The sequence below is a fragment of the Moschus berezovskii genome, chromosome 6 (assembly GCF_049115385.1).
Source record: "Moschus berezovskii isolate FMDL1 chromosome 6, NW_MosBer_1.0, whole genome shotgun sequence".
In the NCBI taxonomy this organism is placed as follows: domain Eukaryota; kingdom Metazoa; phylum Chordata; class Mammalia; order Artiodactyla; family Moschidae; genus Moschus; species Moschus berezovskii.
In genome coordinates this window covers 517,001-533,257 of record NC_142465.1, presented here as the reverse complement: position 1 = coordinate 533,257, position 16,257 = coordinate 517,001, and positions in this window count along the sequence as shown.

Here is a 16,257-nt window from a genome sequence, read left to right as displayed (position 1 = left end):
ACAACAGCGCTTCCCTTCCGTCTGACAGACTTCTCAGTGCTCTGCCCTAGACCTCTGAAGTGGGGAGACAACCGAGCCCAGCCTCCTTTCCAAGGAGTCCTGCGCCTTCGGTTGCACTGAAAGGCAATAGCACGGGGAAGCCTAGGAAGGGGCTGAGTCATGTCGGACACACTTCCTCAGCCTGCTCCTTTCAGGGAAGCAACGCTGGGAGCTAGGAAAGCCTTCTCCAGCTCGGAAAGTGCCAGAGAGATGCAGGCCGCGCACCCGGAAATCTCGGTGCTTGGAGCCCATCTCAGCGTCTCCCAGGGGCAAAGCGAACGCCTCTCTGCCAAATCCAGCTTTGCAGACGCAGGCCGCTAGGCTGCCTCTGCATTGGCGAAGGAAGCTCTCTCCTCCCGCTTCCTGCCAAATCTGCTTCTCAGCCTGAGCGAATCTCAGTGGGAACGGTATTTCCTCTGGGGCCGTTGCTCCTGTGCCTGGGGCTGCCGCGAGGGCACCACCCTCACGGGGAAAGGCCAAACCCACCCCACATGTCTTTGCTCCTCTGGAGAGCTGCAGGCAGCCTCAAACTCTCAGGAAGCTTCTCGGCTGAGACGCAGAAGCACTCTGGCTGGGATCTCGCATCCCCTGCCTGGAGGCCCATGGTGCCTGTTTCTCCCTGTGCGTTGCTTCAGCAGAGCGGCCAGGCAACATCTGCCCCATCTACCCTTCTGCTCTTCCCTTCCAGCTGACCGCGTTCTCCCTGCTCTACTCTAGCCCTAGGAAGTTTGGAGACAACCGGGCTCCTCCTCCTGTGCAAGGAGTCCTGGGGCCCAGTTGGAGTGGAAAGGCAAAACCACAGGCAAGCCCAGGAGAGTGCTGAGTCATGTCTGACACACTCCCTCAGCCTGCTCCTTCATGGCTAGCGAGGCTGTGAGCTAGGAAAGTCTTTGGGAGCTCAGCAAGTGGAAGCGAGATGCAGGCCCCAACCCAGCAATCCCGGTGCTTGGGGCAGGCCTCCCAGCCTCCCAGTGCCAAAGCGAGCTCCTCTCTGCCAAAGGCAGCTTTGCACACGCAGGCCGCTCTGCTGCCTCTGCATCCACGAAGGAAGCTCTCTAGGCCCGCTTCCTGCGAAATCTGCTTCCGCCTGAGGGAAAAGCCCTTGGAGAAGTCTTTGCTCAGGGGCCGTTTCTCCTGTGCCTGGGGAAGAGGGAAGGGCACCACACTCCCAAGGAAAGGCCAGACACACTCCACACGTCTTTGCTCTTCTGGAGGGCGGCATGGAGCCTCCACCTGGGAGGTAGCTTCTCAGCTGAGACGCAGGGGCATTCTGGCTGTGATCCCGCAGCCCCTGCCTGGAGGCCCACGGTGCCTGTTTCTCTCTGGGCGTTGCTTCCAGAGTGCGGCCAAGCAACATCTTCACCATGGGCACAACAGCGCTTCCCTTCCGTCTGACAGACTTCTCAGTGCTCTGCCCTAGACCTCTGAAGTGGGGAGACAACCGAGCCCAGCCTCCTTTCCAAGGAGTCCTGCGCCTTCGGTTGCACTGAAAGGCAATAGCACGGGGAAGCCTAGGAAGGGGCTGAGTCATGTCGGACACACTTCCTCAGCCTGCTCCTTTCAGGGAAGCAACGCTGGCAGCTAGGAAAGCCTTCTCCAGCACGGAAAGTGCCAGAGAGATGCAGGCCGCGCACCCGGAAATCTCGGTGCTTGGAGCCCATCTCAGCGTCTCCCAGGGGCAAAGCGAACGCCTCTCTGCCAAATCCAGCTTTGCAGACGCAGGCCGCTAGGCTGCCTCTGCATTGGCGAAGGAAGCTCTCTCCTCCCGCTTCCTGCCAAGTCTGCTTCTCAGCCTGAGCGAATCTCAGTGGGAACGGTCTTTCCTCTGGGGCCGTTGCTCCTGTGCCTGGGGCTGCCGCGAGGGCACCACCCTCACAGGGAAAGGCCAAACCCACCCCACATGTCTTTGCTCCTCTGGAGAGCTGCAGGCAGCCTCAAACTCTCAGGAAGTTTCTCGGCTGAGACGCAGAAGCACTCTGGCTGGGATCTCGCATCCCCTGCCTGGAGGCCCATGGTGCCTGTTTCTCCCTGTGCGTTGCTTCAGCAGAGCGGCCAGGCAACATCTGCCCCATCTACCCTTCTGCTCTTCCCTTCCAGCTGACCGCGTTCTCCCTGCTCTACTCTAGCCCTAGGAAGTTTGGAGACAACCGGGCTCCTCCTCCTGTGCAAGGAGTCCTGGGGCCCAGTTGGAGTGGAAAGGCAAAACCACAGGCAAGCCCAGGAGAGTGCTGAGTCATGTCTGACACACTCCCTCAGCCTGCTCCTTCATGGCTAGCGAGGCTGTGAGCTAGGAAAGTCTTTGGGAGCTCAGCAAGTGGAAGCGAGATGCAGGCCCCAACCCAGCAATCCCGGTGCTTGGGGCAGGCCTCCCAGCCTCCCAGTGCCAAAGCGAGCTCCTCTCTGCCAAAGGCAGCTTTGCACACGCAGGCCGCTCTGCTGCCTCTGCATCCACGAAGGAAGCTCTCTAGGCCCGCTTCCTGCGAAATCTGCTTCCGCCTGAGGGAAAAGCCCTTGGAGAGGTCTTTGCTCAGGGGCCGTTTCTCCTGTGCCTGGGGAAGAGGGAAGGGCACCACACTCCCAAGGAAAGGCCAGACACACTCCACACGTCTTTGTTCTTCTGGAGGGCGGCATGGAGCCTCCACCTGGGAGGTAGCTTCTCAGCTGAGACGCAGGGGCATTCTGGCTGTGATCCCGCAGCCCCTGCCTGGAGGCCCACGGTGCCTGTTTCTCTCTGGGCGTTGCTTCCAGAGTGCGGCCAAGCAACATCTTCACCATGGGCACAACAGCGCTTCCCTTCCGTCTGACAGACTTCTCAGTGCTCTGCCCTAGACCTCTGAAGTGGGGAGACCACCGAGCCCAGCCTCCTTTCCAAGGAGTCCTGCGCCTTCGGTTGCACTGAAAGGCAATAGCACGGGGAAGCCTAGGAAGGGGCTGAGTCATGTCGGACACACTTCCTCAGCCTGCTCCTTTCAGGGAAGCAACGCTGGCAGCTAGGAAAGCCTTCTCCAGCTCGGAAAGTGCCAGAGAGATGCAGGCCGCGCACCCGGAAATCTCGGTGCTTGGAGCCCATCTCAGCGTCTCCCAGGGGCAAAGCGAACGCCTCTCTGCCAAATCCAGCTTTGCAGACGCAGGCCGCTAGGCTGCCTCTGCATTGGCGAAGGAAGCTCTCTCCTCCCGCTTCCTGCCAAGTCTGCTTCTCAGCCTGAGCGAATCTCAGTGGGAACGGTCTTTCCTCTGGGGCCGTTGCTCCTGTGCCTGGGGCTGCCGCGAGGGCACCACCCTCACAGGGAAAGCTCAAACCCACCCCACATGTCTTTGCTCCTCTGGAGAGCTGCAGGCAGCCTCAAACTCTCAGGAAGCTTCTCGGCTGAGACGCAGAAGCACTCTGGCTGGGATCTCGCATCCCCTGCCTGGAGGCCCATGGTGCCTGTTTCTCCCTGTGCGTTGCTTCAGCAGAGCGGCCAGGCAACATCTGCCCCATCTACCCTTCTGCTCTTCCCTTCCAGCTGACCGCGTTCTCCCTGCTCTACTCTAGCCCTAGGAAGTTTGGAGACAACCGGGCTCCTCCTCCTGTGCAAGGAATCCTGGGGCCCAGTTGGAGTGGAAAGGCAAAACCACAGGCAAGCCCAGGAGAGTGCTGAGTCATGTCTGACACACTCCCTCAGCCTGCTCCTTCATGGCTAGCGAGGCTATGAGCTAGGAACGTCTTTGGGAGCTCAGCAAGTGGAAGCGAGATGCAGGCCCCAACCCAGCAATCCCGGTGCTTGGGGCAGGCCTCCCAGCCTCCCAGTGCCAAAGCGAGCTCCTCTCTGCCAAAGGCAGCTTTGCACACGCAGGCCGCTCTGCTGCCTCTGCATCCACGAAGGAAGCTCTCTAGGCCCGCTTCCTGCGAAATCTGCTTCCGCCTGAGGGAAAAGCCCTTGGAGAGGTCTTTGCTCAGGGGCCGTTTCTCCTGTGCCTGGGGAAGAGGGAAGGGCACCACACTCCCAAGGAAAGGCCAGACACACTCCACACGTCTTTGCTCTTCTGGAGGGCGGCATGGAGCCTCCACCTGGGAGGTAGCTTCTCAGCTGAGACGCAGGGCCATTCTGGCTGTGATCCCGCAGCCCCTGCCTGGAGGCCCACGGTGCCTGTTTCTCTCTGGGCGTTGCTTCCAGAGTGCGGCCAAGCAACATCTTCACCATGGGCACAACAGCGCTTCCCTTCCGTCTGACAGACTTCTCAGTGCTCTGCCCTAGACCTCTGAAGTGGGGAGACAACCGAGCCCAGCCTCCTTTCCAAGGAGTCCTGCGCCTTCGGTTGCACTGAAAGGCAATAGCACGGGGAAGCCTAGGAAGGGGCTGAGTCATGTCGGACACACTTCCTCAGCCTGCTCCTTTCAGGGAAGCAACGCTGCCAGCTAGGAAAGCCTTCTCCAGCTCGGAAAGTGCCAGAGAGATGCAGGCCGCGCACCCGGAAATCTCGGTGCTTGGAGCCCATCTCAGCGTCTCCCAGGGGCAAAGCGAACGCCTCTCTGCCAAATCCAGCTTTGCAGACGCAGGCCGCTAGGCTGCCTCTGCATTGGCGAAGGAAGCTCTCTCCTCCCGCTTCCTGCCAAGTCTGCTTCTCAGCCTGAGCGAATCTCAGTGGGAACGGTCTTTCCTCTGGGGCCGTTGCTCCTGTGCCTGGGGCTGCCGCGAGGGCACCACCCTCACAGGGAAAGGCCAAACCCACCCCACATGTCTTTGCTCCTCTGGAGAGCTGCAGGCAGCCTCAAACTCTCAGGAAGCTTCTCGGCTGAGACGCAGAAGCACTCTGGCTGGGATCTCGCATCCGCTGCCTGGAGGCCCATGGTGCCTGTTTCTCCCTGTGCGTTGCTTCAGCAGAGCGGCCAGGCAACATCTGCCCCATCTACCCTTCTGCTCTTCCCTTCCAGCTGACCGCGTTCTCCCTGCTCTACTCTAGCCCTAGGAAGTTTGGAGACAACCGGGCTCCTCCTCCTGTGCAAGGAGTCCTGGGGCCCAGTTGGAGTGGAAAGGCAAAACCACAGGCAAGCCCAGGAGAGTGCTGAGTCATGTCTGACACACTCCCTCAGCCTGCTCCTTCATGGCTAGCGAGGCTGTGAGCTAGGAAAGTCTTTGGGAGCTCAGCAAGTGGAAGCGAGATGCAGGCCCCAACCCAGCAATCCCGGTGCTTGGGGCAGGCCTCCCAGCCTCCCAGTGCCAAAGCGAGCTCCTCTCTGCCAAAGGCAGCTTTGCACACGCAGGCCGCTCTGCTGCCTCTGCATCCACGAAGGAAGCTCTCTAGGCCCGCTTCCTGCGAAATCTGCTTCCGCCTGAGGGAAAAGCCCTTGGAGAGGTCTTTGCTCAGGGGCCGTTTCTCCTGTGCCTGGGGAAGAGGGAAGGGCACCACACTCCCAAGGAAAGGCCAGACACACTCCACACGTCTTTGCTCTTCTGGCGGGCGGCATGGAGCCTCCACCTGGGAGGTAGCTTCTCAGCTGAGACGCAGGGCCATTCTGGCTGTGATCCCGCAGCCCCTGCCTGGAGGCCCACGGTGCCTGTTTCTCTCTGGGCGTTGCTTCCCGAGTGCGGCCAAGCAACATCTTCACCATGGGCACAACAGCGCTTCCCTTCCGTCTGACAGACTTCTCAGTGCTCTGCCCTAGACCTCTGAAGTGGGGAGACAACCGAGCCCAGCCTCCTTTCCAAGGAGTCCTGCGCCTTCGGTTGCACTGAAAGGCAATAGCACGGGGAAGCCTAGGAAGGGGCTGAGTCATGTCGGACACACTTCCTCAGCCTGCTCCTTTCAGGGAAGCAACGCTGGCAGCTAGGAAAGCCTTCTCCAGCTCGGAAAGTGCCAGAGAGATGCAGGCCGCGCACCCGGAAATCTCGGTGCTTGGAGCCCATCTCAGCGTCTCCCAGGGGCAAAGCGAACGCCTCTCTGCCAAATCCAGCTTTGCAGACGCAGGCCGCTAGGCTGCCTCTGCATTGGCGAAGGAAGCTCTCTCCTCCCGCTTCCTGCCAAGTCTGCTTCTCAGCCTGAGCGAATCTCAGTGGGAACGGTCTTTCCTCTGGGGCCGTTGCTCCTGTGCCTGGGGCTGCCGCGAGGGCACCACCCTCACAGGGAAAGGCCAAACCCACCCCACATGTCTTTGCTCCTCTGGAGAGCTGCAGGCAGCCTCAAACTCTCAGGAAGCTTCTCGGCTGAGACGCAGAAGCACTCTGGCTGGGATCTCGCATCCCCTGCCTGGAGGCCCATGGTGCCTGTTTCTCCCTGTGCGTTGCTTCAGCAGAGCGGCCAGGCAACATCTGCCCCATCTACCCTTCTGCTCTTCCCTTCCAGCTGACCGCGTTCTCCCTGCTCTACTCTAGCCCTAGGAAGTTTGGAGACAACCGGGCTCCTCCTCCTGTGCAAGGAGTCCTGGGGCCCAGTTGGAGTGGAAAGGCAAAATCACAGGCAAGCCCAGGAGAGTGCTGAGTCATGTCTGACACACTCCCTCAGCCTGCTCCTTCATGGCTAGCGAGGCTGTGAGCTCGGAAAGTCTTTGGGAGCTCAGCAAGTGGAAGCGAGATGCAGGCCCCAACCCAGCAATCCCGGTGCTTGGGGCAGGCCTCCCAGCCTCCCAGTGCCAAAGCGAGCTCCTCTCTGCCAAAGGCAGCTTTGCACACGCAGGCCGCTCTGCTGCCTCTGCATCCACGAAGGAAGCTCTCTAGGCCCGCTTCCTGCGAAATCTGCTTCCGCCTGAGGGAAAAGCCCTTGGAGAGGTCTTTGCTCAGGGGCCGTTTCTCCTGTGCCTGGGGAAGAGGGAAGGGCACCACACTCCCAAGGAAAGGCCAGACACACTCCACACGTCTTTGCTCTTCTGGAGGGCGGCATGGAGCCTCCACCTGGGAGGTAGCTTCTCAGCTGAGACGCAGGGGCATTCTGGCTGTGATCCCGCAGCCCCTGCCTGGAGGCCCACGGTGCCTGTTTCTCTCTGGGCGTTGCTTCCCGAGTGCGGCCAAGCAACATCTTCACCATGGGCACAACAACGCTTCCCTTCCGTCTGACAGACTTCTCACTGCTCTGCCCTAGACCTCTGAAGTGGGGAGACCACCGAGCCCAGCCTCCTTTCCAAGGAGTCCTGCGCCTTCGGTTGCACTGAAAGGCACTAGCACGGGGAAGCCTAGGAAGGGGCTGAGTCATGTCGGACACACTTCCTCAGCCTGCTCCTTTCAGGGAAGCAACGCTGGGAGCTAGGAAAGCCTTCTCCAGCTCGGAAAGTGCCAGAGAGATGCAGGCCGCGCACCCGGAAATCTCGGTGCTTGGAGCCCATCTCAGCGTCTCCCAGGGGCAAAGCGAACGCCTCTCTGCCAAATCCAGCTTTGCAGACGCAGGCCGCTAGGCTGCCTCTGCATTGGCGAAGGAAGCTCTCTCCTCCCGCTTCCTGCCAAGTCTGCTTCTCAGCCTGAGCGAATCTCAGTGGGAACGGTCTTTCCTCTGGGGCCGTTGCTCCTGTGCCTGGGGCTGCCGCGAGGGCACCAGCCTCACAGGGAAAGGCCAAACCCACCCCACATGTCTTTGCTCCTCTGGAGAGCTGCAGGCAGCCTCAAACTCTCAGGAAGCTTCTCGGCTGAGACGCAGAAGCACTCTGGCTGGGATCTCGCATCCCCTGCCTGGAGGCCCATGGTGCCTGTTTCTCCTTGTGCGTTGCTTCAGCAGAGCGGCCAGGCAACATCTGCCCCATCTACCCTTCTGCTCTTCCCTTCCAGCTGACCGCGTTCTCCCTGCTCTACTCTAGCCCTAGGAAGTTTGGAGACAACCGGGCTCCTCCTCCTGTGCAAGGAGTCCTGGGGCCCAGTTGGAGTGGAAAGGCAAAACCACAGGCAAGCCCAGGAGAGTGCTGAGTCATGTCTGACACACTCCCTCAGCCTGCTCCTTCATGGCTAGCGAGGCTGTGAGCTAGGAAAGTCTTTGGGAGCTCAGCAAGTGGAAGCGAGATGCAGGCCCCAACCCAGCAATCCCGGTGCTTGGGGCAGGCCTCCCAGCCTCCCAGTGCCAAAGCGAGCTCCTCTCTGCCAAAGGCAGCTTTGCAGCGGCAGGCCGCTCTGCTGCCTCTGCATCCACGAAGGAAGCTCTCTAGGCCCGCTTCCTGCGAAATCTGCTTCCGCCTGAGGGAAAAGCCCTTGGAGAGGTCTTTGCTCAGGGGCCGTTTCTCCTGTGCCTGGGGAAGAGGGAAGGGCACCACACTCCCAAGGAAAGGCCAGACACACTCCACACGTCTTTGCTCTTCTGGAGGGCGGCATGGAGCCTCCACCTGGGAGGTAGCTTCTCAGCTGAGACGCAGGGGCATTCTGGCTGTGATCCCGCAGCCCCTGCCTGGAGGCCCACGGTGCCTGTTTCTCTCTGGGCGTTGCTTCCAGAGTGCGGCCAAGCAACATCTTCACCATGGGCACAACAGCGCTTCCCTTCCGTCTGACAGACTTCTCAGTGCTCTGCCCTAGACCTCTGAAGTGGGGAGACAACCGAGCCCAGCCTCCTTTCCAAGGAGTCCTGCGCCTTCGGTTGCACTGAAAGGCAATAGCACGGGGAAGCCTAGGAAGGGGCTGAGTCATGTCGGACACACTTCCTCAGCCTGCTCCTTTCAGGGAAGCAACGCTGGCAGCTAGGAAAGCCTTCTCCAGCTCGGAAAGTGCCAGAGAGATGCAGGCCGCGCACCCGGAAATCTCGGTGCTTGGAGCCCATCTCAGCGTCTCCCAGGGGCAAAGCGAACGCCTCTCTGCCAAATCCAGCTTTGCAGACGCAGGCCGCTAGGCTGCCTCTGCATTGGCGAAGGAAGCTCTCTCCTCCCGCTTCCTGCCAAGTCTGCTTCTCAGCCTGAGCGAATCTCAGTGGGAACGGTCTTTCCTCTGGGGCCGTTGCTCCTGTGCCTGGGGCTGCCGCGAGGGCACCACCCTCACAGGGAAAGGCCAAACCCACCCCACATGTCTTTGCTCCTCTGGAGAGCTGCAGGCAGCCTCAAACTCTCAGGAAGCTTCTCGGCTGAGATGCAGAAGCACTCTGGCTGGGATCTCGCATCCCCTGCCTGGAGGCCCATGGTGCCTGTTTCTCCCTGTGCGTTGCTTCAGCAGAGCGGCCAGGCAACATCTGCCCCATCTACCCTTCTGCTCTTCCCTTCCAGCTGACCGCGTTCTCGCTGCTCTACTCTAGCCCTAGGAAGTTTGGAGACAACCGGGCTCCTCCTCCTGTGCAAGGAGTCCTGGGGCCCAGTTGGAGTGGAAAGGCAAAACCACAGGCAAGCCCAGGAGAGTGCTGAGTCATGTCTGACACACTCCCTCAGCCTGCTCCTTCATGGCTAGCGAGGCTGTGAGCTAGGAAAGTCTTTGGGAGCTCAGCAAGTGGAAGCGAGATGCAGGCCCCAACCCAGCAATCCCGGTGCTTGGAGCAGGCCTCCCAGCCTCCCAGTGCCAAAGCGAGCTCCTCTCTGCCAAAGGCAGCTTTGCACACGCAGGCCGCTCTGCTGCCTCTGCATCCATGAAGGAAGCTCTCTAGGCCCGCTTCCTGCAAAATCTGCTTCCTCCTGAGGGAAAAGCCCTTGGAGAGGTCTTTGCTCAGGGGCCGTTTCTCCTGTGCCTGGGGAAGAGGGAAGGGCACCACACTCCCAAGGAAAGGCCAGACACACTCCACACGTCTTTGCTCTTCTGGAGGGCGGCATGGAGCCTCCACCTGGGAGGTAGCTTCTCAGCTGAGACGCAGGGGCATTCTGGCTGTGATCCCGCAGCCCCTGCCTGGAGGCCCACGGTGCCTGTTTCTCTCTGGGCGTTGCTTCCAGAGTGCGGCCAAGCAACATCTTCACCATGGGCACAACAGCGCTTCCCTTCCGTCTGACAGACTTCTCAGTGCTCTGCCCTAGACCTCTGAAGTGGGGAGACAACCGAGCCCAGCCTCCTTTCCAAGGAGTCCTGCGCCTTCGGTTGCACTGAAAGGCAATAGCACGGGGAAGCCTAGGAAGGGGCTGAGTCATGTCGGACACACTCCCTCAGCCTGCTCCTTCATGGCTAGCGAGGCTGTGAGCTAGGAAAATCTTTGGGAGCTCAGCAAGTGGAAGCGAGATGCAGGCGCCAACCCAGCAATCCCGGTGCTTGGGGCAGGCCTCCCAGCCTCCCAGTGCCAAAGCGAGCTCCTCTCTGCCAAAGGCAGCTTTGCACACGCAGTCCGCTCTGCTGCCTCTGCATCCACGAAGGAAGCTCTCTAGGCCCGCTTCCTGCGAAATCTGCTTCCGCCTGAGGGAAAAGCCCTTGGAGAGGTCTTTGCTCAGGGGCCGTTTCTCCTGTGCCTGGGGAAGAGGGAAGGGCACCACACTCCCAAGGAAAGGCCAGACACACTCCACACGTCTTTGCTCTTCTGGAGGGCGGCATGGAGCCTCCACCTGGGAGGTAGCTTCTCAGCTGAGACGCAGGGGCATTCTGGCTGTGATCCCGCAGCCCCTGCCTGGAGGCCCACGGTGCCTGTTTCTCTCTGGGCGTTGCTTCCAGAGTGCGGCCAAGCAACATCTTCACCATGGGCACAACAGCGCTTCCCTTCCGTCTGACAGACTTCTCAGTGCTCTGCCCTAGACCTCTGAAGTGGGGAGACAACCGAGCCCAGCCTCCTTTCCAAGGAGTCCTGCGCCTTCGGTTGCACTGAAAGGCAATAGCACGGGGAAGCCTAGGAAGGGGCTGAGTCATGTCGGACACACTTCCTCAGCCTGCTCCTTTCAGGGAAGCCACACTGGGAGCTAGGAATGCCTTCTCCAGCTCGGAAAGTGCCAGAGAGATGCAGGCCGCGCACCCGGAAATCTCGGTGCTTGGAGCCCATCTCAGCGTCTCCCAGGGGCAAAGCGAACGCCTCTCTGCCAAATCCAGCTTTGCAGACGCAGGCCGCTAGGCTGCCTCTGCATTGGCGAAGGAAGCTCTCTCCTCCCGCTTCCTGCCAAGTCTGCTTCTCAGCCTGAGCGAATCTCAGTGGGAATGGTCTTTCCTCTGGGGCCGTTGCTCCTGTGCCTGGGGCTGCCGCGAGGGCACCACCCTCACAGGGAAAGGCCAAACCCACCCCACATGTCTTTGCTCCTCTGGAGAGCTGCAGGCAGCCTCAAACTCTCAGGAAGCTTCTCGGCTGAGACGCAGAAGCACTCTGGCTGGGATCTCGCATCCCCTGCCTGGAGGCCCATGGTGCCTGTTTCTCCCTGTGCGTTGCTTCAGCAGAGCGGCCAGGCAACATCTGCCCCATCTACCCTTCTGCTCTTCCCTTCCAGCTGACCGCGTTCTCCCTGCTCTACTCTAGCCCTAGGAAGTTTGGAGACAACCGGGCTCCTCCTCCTGTGCAAGGAGTCCTGGGGCCCAGTTGGAGTGGAAAGGCAAAACCACAGGCAAGCCCAGGAGAGTGCTGAGTCATGTCTGACACACTCCCTCAGCCTGCTCCTTCATGGCTAGCGAGGCTGTGAACTAGGAAAGTCTTTGGGAGCTCAGCAAGTGGAAGCGAGATGCAGGCCCCAACCCAGCAATCCCGGTGCTTGGGGCAGGCCACCCAGCCTCCCAGTGCCAAAGCGAGCTCCTCTCTGCCAAAGGCAGCTTTGCACACGCAGGCCGCTCTGCTGCCTCTGCATCCACGAAGGAAGCTCTCTAGGCCCGCTTCCTGCGAAATCTGCTTCTGCCTGAGGGAAAAGCCCTTGGAGAGGTCTTTGCTCAGGGGCCGTTTCTCCTGTGCCTGGGGAAGAGGGAAGGGCACCACACTCCCAAGGAAAGGCCAGACACACTCCACACGTCTTTGCTCTTCTGGAGGGCGGCATGGAGCCTCCACCTGGGAGGTAGCTTCTCAGCTGAGACGCAGGGGCATTCTGGCTGTGATTCCGCAGCCCCTGCCTGGAGGCCCACGGTGCCTGTTTCTCTCTGGGCGTTGCTTCCAGAGTGCGGCCAAGCAACATCTTCACCATGGGCACAACAGCGCTTCCCTTCCGTCTGACAGACTTCTCAGTGCTCTGCCCTAGACCTCTGAAGTGGGGAGACAACCGAGCCCAGCCTCCTTTCCAAGGAGTCCTGCGCCTTCGGTTGCACTGAAAGGCAATAGCACGGGGAAGCCTAGGAAGGGGCTGAGTCATGTCGGACACACTTCCTCAGCCTGCTCCTTTCAGGGAAGCAACGCTGGCAGCTAGGAAAGCCTTCTCCAGCTCGGAAAGTGCCAGAGAGATGCAGGCCGCGCACCCGGAAATCTCGGTGCTTGGAGCCCATCTCAGCGTCTCCCAGGGGCAAAGCGAACGCCTCTCTGCCAAATCCAGCTTTGCAGACGCAGGCCGCTAGGCTGCCTCTGCATTGGCGAAGGAAGCTCTCTCCTCCCGCTTCCTGCCAAGTCTGCTTCTCAGCCTGAGCGAATCTCAGTGGGAACGGTCTTTCCTCTGGGGCCGTTGCTCCTGTGCCTGGGGCTGCCGCGAGGGCACCACCCTCACAGGGAAAGGCCAAACCCACCCCACATGTCTTTGCTCCTCTGGAGAGCTGCAGGCAGCCTCAAACTCTCAGGAAGCTTCTCGGCTGAGACGCAGAAGCACTCTGGCTGGGATCTCGCATCCGCTGCCTGGAGGCCCATGGTGCCTGTTTCTCCCTGTGCGTTGCTTCAGCAGAGCGGCCAGGCAACATCTGCCCCATCTACCCTTCTGCTCTTCCCTTCCAGCTGACCGCGTTCTCCCTGCTCTACTCTAGCCCTAGGAAGTTTGGAGACAACCGGGCTCCTCCTCCTGTGCAAGGAGTCCTGGGGCCCAGTTGGAGTGGAAAGGCAAAACCACAGGCAAGCCCAGGAGAGTGCTGAGTCATGTCTGACACACTCCCTCAGCCTGCTCCTTCATGGCTAGCGAGGCTGTGAGCTCGGAAAGTCTTTGGGAGCTCAGCAAGTGGAAGCGAGATGCAGGCCCCAACCCAGCAATCCCGGTGCTTGGGGCAGGCCTCCCAGCCTCCCAGTGCCAAAGCGAGCTCCTCTCTGCCAAAGGCAGCTTTGCACACGCAGGCCGCTCTGCTGCCTCTGCATCCACGAAGGAAGCTCTCTAGGCCCGCTTCCTGCGAAATCTGCTTCCGCCTGAGGGAAAAGCCCTTGGAGAGGTCTTTGCTCAGGGGCCGTTTCTCCTGTGCCTGGGGAAGAGGGAAGGGCACCACACTCCCAAGGAAAGGCCAGACACACTCCACACGTCTTTGTTCTTCTGGAGGGCGGCATGGAGCCTCCACCTGGGAGGTAGCTTCTCAGCTGAGACGCAGGGCCATTCTGGCTGTGATCCCGCAGCCCCTGCCTGGAGGCCCACGGTGCCTGTTTCTCTCTGGGCGTTGCTTCCAGAGTGCGGCCAAGCAACATCTTCACCATGGGCACAACAGCGATTCCCTTCCGTCTGACAGACTTCTCAGTGCTCTGCCCTAGACCTCTGAAGTGGGGAGACAACCGAGCCCAGCCTCCTTTCCAAGGAGTCCTGCGCCTTCGGTTGCACTGAAAGGCAATAGCACGGGGAAGCCTAGGAAGGGGCTGAGTCATGTCGGACACACTTCCTCAGCCTGCTCCTTTCAGGGAAGCCACGCTGGTAGCTAGGAGTGCCTTCTCCAGCTCGGAAAGTGCCAGAGAAATGCAGGCCGCGCACCCGGAAATCTCGGTGCTTGGAGCCCATCTCAGCGTCTCCCAGGGGCAAAGCGAACGCCACTCTGCCAAATCCAGCTTTGCAGACGCAGGCCGCTAGGCTGCCTCTGCATTGGCGAAGGAAGCTCTCTCCTCCCGCTTCCTGCCAAGTCTGCTTCTCAGCCTGAGCGAATCTCAGTGGGAATGGTCTTTCCTCTGGGGCCGTTGCTCCTGTGCCTGGGGCTGCCGCGAGGGCACCACCCTCACAGGGAAAGGCCAAACCCACCCCACATGTCTTTGCTCCTCTGGAGAGCTGCAGGCAGCCTCAAACTCTCAGGAAGCTTCTCGGCTGAGACGCAGAAGCACTCTGGCTGGGATCTCGCATCCCCTGCCTGGAGGCCCATGGTGCCTGTTTCTCCCTGTGCGTTGCTTCAGCAGAGCGGCCAGGCAACATCTGCCCCATCTACCCTTCTGCTCTTCCCTTCCAGCTGACCGCGTTCTCCCTGCTCTACTCTAGCCCTAGGAAGTTTGGAGACAACCGGGCTCCTCCTCCTGTGCAAGGAGTCCTGGGGCCCAGTTGGAGTGGAAAGGCAAAACCACAGGCAAGCCCAGGAGAGCGCTGAGTCATGTCTGACACACTCCCTCAGCCTGCTCCTTCATGGCTAGCGAGGCTGTGAGCTAGGAAAGTCTTTGGGAGCTCAGCAAGTGGAAGCGAGATGCAGGCCCCAACCCAGCAATCCCGGTGCTTGGAGCAGGCCTCCCAGCCTCCCAGTGCCAAAGCGAGCTGCTCTCTGCCAAAGGCAGCTTTGCACACGCAGGCCGCTCTGCTGCCTCTGCATCCACGAAGGAAGCTCTCTAGGCCCGCTTCCTGCGAAATCTGCTTCCGCCTGAGGGAAAAGCCCTTGGAGAGGTCTTTGCTCAGGGGCCGTTTCTCCTGTGCCTGGGGAAGAGGGAAGGGCACCACACTCCCAAGGAAAGGCCAGACACACTCCACACGTCTTTGCTCTTCTGGAGGGCGGCATGGAGCCTCCACCTGGGAGGTAGCTTCTCAGCTGAGACGCAGGGGCATTCTGGCTGTGATCCCGCAGCCCCTGCCTGGAGGCCCACGGTGCCTGTTTCTCTCTGGGCGTTGCTTCCAGAGTGCGGCCAAGCAACATCTTCACCATGGGCACAACAGCGCTTCCCTTCCATCTGACAGACTTCTCAGTGCTCTGCCCTAGACCTCTGAAGTGGGGAGACAACCGAGCCCAGCCTCCTTTCCAAGGTCCTGCGCCTTCGGTTGCACTGAAAGGCAATAGCACGGGGAAGCCTAGGAAGGGGCTGAGTCATGTCGGACACACTTCCTCAGCCTGCTCCTTTCAGGGAAGCAACGCTGGCAGCTAGGAAAGCCTTCTCCAGCTCGGAAAGTGCCAGAGAGATGCAGGCCGCGCACCCGGAAATCTCGGTGCTTGGAGCCCATCTCAGCGTCTCCCAGGGGCAAAGCGAACGCCTCTCTGCCAAATCCAGCTTTGCAGACGCAGGCCGCTAGGCTGCCTCTGCATTGGCGAAGGAAGCTCTCTCCTCCCGCTTCCTGCCAAGTCTGCTTCTCAGCCTGAGCGAATCTCAGTGGGAACGGTCTTTCCTCTGGGGCCATTGCTCCTGTGCCTGGGGCTGCCGCGAGGGCACCACCCTCACAGGGAAAGGCCAAACCCACCCCACATGTCTTTGCTCCTCTGGAGAGCTGCAGGCAGCCTCAAACTCTCAGGAAGCTTCTCGGCTGAGACGCAGAAGCACTCTGGCTGGGATCTCGCATCCGCTGCCTGGAGGCCCATGGTGCCTGTTTCTCCCTGTGCGTTGCTTCAGCAGAGCGGCCAGGCAACATCGGCCCCATCTACCCTTCTGCTCTTCCCTTCCAGCTGACCGCGTTCTCCCTGCTCTACTCTAGCCCTAGGAAGTTTGGAGACAACCGGGCTCCTCCTCCTGTGCAAGGAGTCCTGGGGCCCAGTTGGAGTGGAAAGGCAAAACCACAGGCAAGCCCAGGAGAGTGCTGAGTCATGTCTGACACACTCCCTCAGCCTGCTCCTTCATGGCTAGCGAGGCTGGGAGCTAGGAAAGTCTTTGGGAGCTCAGCAAGTGGAAGCGAGATGCAGGCCCCAACCCAGCAATCCCGGTGCTTGGGGCAGGCCTCCCAGCCTCCCAGTGCCAAAGCGAGCTCCTCTCTGCCAAAGGCAGCTTTGCACACGCAGGCCGCTCTGCTGCCTCTGCATCCACGATGGAAGCTCTCTAGGCCCGCTTCCTGCGAAATCTGCTTCCGCCTGAGGGAAAAGCCCTTGGAGAGGTCTTTGCTCAGGGGCCGTTTCTCCTGTGCCTGGGGAAGAGGGAAGGGCACCACACTCCCAAGGAAAGGCCAGACACACTCCACACGTCTTTGCTCTTCTGGAGGGCGGCATGGAGCCTCCACCTGGGAGGTAGCTTCTCAGCTGAGACGCAGGGTCATTCTGGCTGTGATCCCGCAGCCCCTGCCTGGAGGCCCACGGTACCTGTTTCTCTCTGGGCGTTGCTTCCCGAGTGCGGCCAAGCAACATCTTCACCATGGGCACAACAGCGCTTCCCTTCCGTCTGACAGACTTCTCAGTGCTCTGCCCTAGACCTCTG